This window comes from Fragaria vesca, unplaced genomic scaffold (assembly GCF_000184155.1).
Source record: "Fragaria vesca subsp. vesca unplaced genomic scaffold, FraVesHawaii_1.0 scf0513084, whole genome shotgun sequence".
NCBI lineage: Eukaryota > Viridiplantae > Streptophyta > Magnoliopsida > Rosales > Rosaceae > Fragaria > Fragaria vesca.
Genome location: NW_004443443.1, coordinates 54,654 through 60,667, shown reverse-complemented (window position 1 = coordinate 60,667; position 6,014 = coordinate 54,654).

Below are 6,014 nucleotides of genomic sequence, written 5' to 3'. Positions count from 1 at the left end.
TACGTACCTATATATAGCTCCACTTCTTAATAATGGACAGATTTCAACAACACCCAAACTTTTTCTCCCGTTTTTTCTTCTCCCATTTTCTTTTCTCAGATGAGCTGCTGTCCAGATCTGCGAATATAAAGAACTTTAGCCGACGAAATTATATTTTCGTCGGCTAAAGAAAGTTTAAAGTCGTCGGCTAAAGTCACAGACTTTAGCCGACGAAAAAAAATTCTTTAGCCGACGAAAATATAATTTAGCCGACGAAAAACTGTTTCGTCGGCCTGTTTTTTTTTTTCGTCGGCTAAAGTCTTTCTTCTGGTAGTGATACTTTTGAGGTAGAACATCTCAAGGGTTCTAACAATTTTCTTGCTGATTTTTTAAGCAGGAATGGAAAAGGACAAAGAGATAATGAACCCGTCAACTAAAGGATGGATCACACTGTAGCTAAAAAAGCGCCATTACAAAATTCATCTCAGAAGCCAAATCAGCCTTATTTTTAGAATAGAGCTAAACCAGCTAATAAATGTTATGTGGTATTTGAAGGTTTTAAAACAAGAATCTTCCATAACTGGGCAGAATGTGCTGCTTCTATTAGCAAGTATCGTGGAGCATTCTGGCAAGGATTTCCCAATGTTGATATTGCAGCATTAGAATATCAAAGATACATTGCAGCAAAAGTAAGAAGTCAAGTGCAACAAACACAAGACAACTTATCTCAATCATTTGAGATTAGGGACTTCTACAATCCAGGACTCCCTAGAGATGTTTATAACACCATAAATGCAGTATGGAAGGGCCATATTGCTGGAATAAAGAAAGAATTCCGAGTACAGCTAACCCAACTGTCTACTCAGATCTCAAACCTAGCAGCACAGCTAGATGCTGAGAAAGTTAAAACTTACAAATTTAAACATGTAAGTCTTTAAGTTCTTAAGCAAATAAATTGGAGTGAAGATTTCACGCTAGAGAAGATAACCAGTTTTCTCCAGCTATCAGAACTATTAGAAGACATAGCTGATCCAACTTTTGAACAAATTAAAAGAATTTGTCTTTTTGAAAAATAAAAAAATCATCTTCCATATCACCTCTTTGCAGATATTTATGGTAAAATCCATAATCATGGTCAAGTAATTCAAGACATGTTTCTACAACATTTAGAATACATGAATGTAAAGGATGATGGAATCCCTAAACTTAGTTTCATCATAAACCATGATGAATGGAATCTTGCAGCTATTGAATAGGGAATAACTAACCAGGTTATTTTCCAAAGTTTAGATTATGCTACCATAAAAGATTTTCCTCAATTTATTAAAACAATGGTATATCATGTAGCAAAAAGCTACAAACTCTCCAAATATCTCACATTCAGCATTGCAAGTACTATTAGATGGAGAGAAAGAAGAAAAATTCTTCCAACCATATCAGATATGGTGGTTAACGGAAACAGAAGACCATCAAGTTAATCAAGCTATGGTGCCACCAGAAACAGCCAACCGGTTGATCAGCAATATTAACATGGAACAATATGCAATTCAGAGTGGAGCTCATCTAAAAGATGTTGCCGAAGACATCAAGAAAAGCAATTTGCTTAAACTGACAGATGGACGGCGAGTTTTTGCTACACACATGGCAAGTAGCTACCAGCCTACTCCTGAACAACAGAAGCAAGCAGATGATCTACTATCTGACATGGCTATAGATATTAGCCAGTTGGACCTCCCGTTTATGGTAGGACAGGAAATCGAAGAGCTGTCCAATTTACCTTGCCTAGATTCCAACTCAAATCAGAGTATGGGATTAGATGACGTGGGCTATCAGAATCTCAACAACGCTATGGAAGCGTAATAGACCCACATAACTTTCCTGACAGACGCGATAGCAGATAAAACATCTACAGTCGCTTCGAAGGCGATAGAAGTAGATAGAAATATGTAAATAGCAATGAGGTGTCACCTTAACTTAACCATAGTTGGTGATTTATCTTAGTCATGTTATTTTTATAATTATAGTAAAGTTCTATGTATATATAGCTTAGTTTGTAGAAGAGAAGGCATCGAATGTTAGACAACTTTCCTCTTCTGTGTGTGTGTGTGTGTGTATATATACAGGCCTTCTCGGCTGCGGACGTCCGCACCGAAGGTTTCGGTGCGGATTTCCATTTTGCATCACTTTCCGATCGAATTTCCTCAAACTTCATTCTAGACATATCTAGATCATCTTGTGTAGATCATCTCTGCAAAATTTCAGCCAATTTAGTGATCGTTAAGGCTCTCAAAATCGAAAAACAAATGGAGATGATGAACTGGACAGAATTCAGTTTGTCAGATTTGTTTTTCGATTTTGAGGGGGCCTTAACGATCACCAAATTAGCTGAAATTTTGCAGAGATGATCTACACAAGATGATCTAGATATGTCTAGAAGGAAGTTTGAGGAAATTCGATCGGGAAGTGGTGCAAAAATGGAAATCCGCACCAAAACTCATGTGCCGACGTCCGCACTTGAGAATTCCTGTATATATATATATATATATTTATATTTTGGTGTCAGAGCCAAAATGGCCTGATATAGTTAAATCATTCAAAACCTTCAACCCCAGGTGGCAGATTACCGCCTAAGAGTGGTTCTGGAGCTTATCTCAATCTATATATGTTAAACTTCTCAATCCCCAGGTGGCCGACTACCACTTAGAAGTGGATCTTGAGTTGATCTATTTTCTTTACTTATTTTGTGAAGCATTTTGATTCTTGTCCCTTAATTTTAAGGATTTCAGTTTTATTTTCTTTTCCTTATCTTCTTTAAGCCTGTTATTCTCTTCAACCAAACTTTAAAACAATAAGTCCCAGGTGAGGCATGAGCGGATGCGGCATGAGCGGCGAAGAGTGAGTAATAGTCTTTAGGATCTTAAGTCAAGGATCTTAAATCTTTCTATCCTTTTAGTTTCGGTCCAGTTTTCTCTTCTTTCCCAAAATGAGTCAACTATTTAGATCCAACTTAGTCACTTCTAGTTCGTCTAGGTCCTCCCTCAATAGGATCCCAGATATAGTCAATGAAGAACAAATAGAGTATCAGTTAAACGATAATATAGATATGAACGACTGAAATATTCCCAGAGTTCCTAGTCATGAAATTTATAAGAAAAAATGGAGTATTTCTTCATTCAGAAGTGAACACCATATTAAATCAGTAGAACAAGTTTATGCCTTTAGTAAACAACATGAAACTTGTCAACTTTTTAGTCCAGAATCAATTAAGAAACATAAAAAAGATGGTCATAATTTCCTCCATATTGGATTAGTTCAAATCGGTGTCAAGCCTTTAACTAGAAAATGTCTTAATGCCTCCATTCTTTTATGTTTAAGAGATGCAAGGTTTACTGATTTTAATGACAGTATGTACGCTTGGATTAATTGAGTCAAGTTTGTTTAATGATCCAGTTCATTTCAATTGTTACCTGGATTTTACCATTAGCTCAGTGATCCTCATATCCTAAAAGCTTTAACCCTCAATGTTAAAACTTCAGGTTATCATGTTCTTGAAGGAACCCAACCTTTAGTCTTAATTTATAGAATCCATTATAAAGTCACTGACACAAACATGAATTTCCAAGTTATTAGTAAAAGTCTCAAAAACCATACTCTCTTAATTCAAAGCAGTCAAGAAAACGCCAATATTAGCGTTCCACACACAATCAGATGGTCAGATGTCCATCTTCCTTCTGAATGGTCTCTCACTAGTGAAAATCAGCCATCCAAAGTGCAACATAGTCTTTCTGATTTAGACTGTATTCAACAGTTTAATGATGACACAGTAAGAATTAATTTTCAAAACTCCAGAATAATTCAAAACCTAAGAATTCAAGAGGTAGGAAACTCCTCCGGACATTCTTTTGCTACTGCTAAAAATTCATTTGCTGGTTCCACTACAGCTGAAACAATATCTAGACGAGATTCTGATCTAGATAAAGAAATTAAAAATATTAGGATTAGAGAATTAGAAGAAGAATTGCAAAAGCTCAAAATTAAAACATTAGAACTACTTCCCAAGTTAGTTACCCAAATTATACAGAAAATGAATCTCAAAATATTTTCATCACAGATGAAGAGCAAACCTCTCCTACTGCTTCTGATTTTTTAGTTACTCCCCCACTAAATCCTCAATTAAGCACACTTACCCAACCTTTCATAATCAATTATTCTAGATTAGATAAACATCTTGAATCAGAAGAAAATATCCTCAGGAGAAACCTCTATAGGGTGAAGTTCCCTTTCATGAATCAACGAAAGCAATTATTTCGTGATTGGCAAGCATTTATGCTTGAAACAAAATCTGAAATATTCTTTCTTGATTTTATAGATCAACTAAATAACCAAAAAATTCAAACATTAACAAAAGCAAGATGGAAAACCTCCACTAGTTCAGTCCTTTCCAGTCATCCCCCTGTTGAAACAATAATAATTGATCATCTTAACAGTCCAATCACAGCTTCACTTTTTAAAATTGCTATAGAAGATCCAGACACTAAGAAAATTAACCCAGAAACTAAAAATATTATTGAACAAAATAATTATACAAACCAAAGCCTAGTAACCATAGGAGCCCAGTTAGATAAAATAGAAACAAAGGTTGACAACATATCTTCTAAAGTTAATATTCTACCACAACCTAAACCAGAAACTCCTTTGGTTCATTTTAGTGAATTAAATAAACCTCCCCTGAAGCCTACTTCATCAATTCAAAAGATCGAACAGATGTTAGAAAAATTAAAAACTGAAACAGCAGAATTTAGTAGAATCGCAGTAATTCATACCCAACAAACCTCTTCATCCATTTCATCTAATAGCGATTCTAGTGACACTAGCCAAATTAAAGAAATAAACCAAATACTTCAGACCTTAAATATCGAACTTTTAAACCTAGATCGAATAGTTCATCCAAAGAAGCGACCTTTTAAAACTTGGACAGAACGTCCTCTCCCTTTAGATATACAACCTACTAATCATCTTAATAATCAATTCTCAGTTTCCTTTGATAAAACTTATGAATGGAACATTGATAATCTATCAGAACAAAAAATCTTAAATAAATTACATCACATGTCTATGGCAGCCAATAGCTATGTCACTAATCATAATTTCAGCCAACCTGAAATTATTGACATACTTTCCACAGGATTTACAAGAATGCTTCATTCCTGGTGGGAAAAACATCTCACTCCTGACTCTAGATCATCCATTAAACATGCCATCAAACGTGATGAAGATGGAACTCCCATCTTTGACGATCGCACATGAATGGGAATTTCTGATGCTGTTAATACCTTATTTTACACAATTATCCAACATTTCATAGGAATCCCTAGTCACATTACATCCAGAATTCATGATCAACTTAGTAACCTTAGGTGTCCTACCCTAAGTGATTTCAAATGGTACAAAGATGTTTTTATTTCTCGAGTTATGCTTAGAGACGATAGTAACCAACCATTTTGGAAAGAAAAATTTATAAATGGTCTTCCAAAATTATTTGCTCATAAAATCAGACAAGTCCTCAGTAATGAAACAGGTCACATTAACTACGATTCTTTAACCTATGGAAATATAATTATAGTTATCCAAAAAGAAGGATTAAAAATGTGTATAGATATGAAACTAAATGCTCAAATAAAATCAGATAAGAAAACATCTAAATATGAATAAGGAAATTTTTGTGAACAATATGGCTTACCTCCCTTACCTCCTTCAAGGAGAAAAAAGGCCAGCAATAAATTTATTCCATATCACTCAAAAAGAAAATTTACACCCTACAAAAATAACTTTGAGCCAAACAAATTTTATTCCAAAAACAAATTTCGAAAAAACTGGTCCAAAAACCAAATCGCCAACTAAAGAGTAAACCTTTCGATAAAAGTAAAACTAAATGTTTTAAATGTAATAAGACTGGTCACTTTGCAAATAATTGTCCAGTTAAAAATACTATTAATCAACTTAAAATTAGTCAAGAAGAAAAAGAAAAACTTATA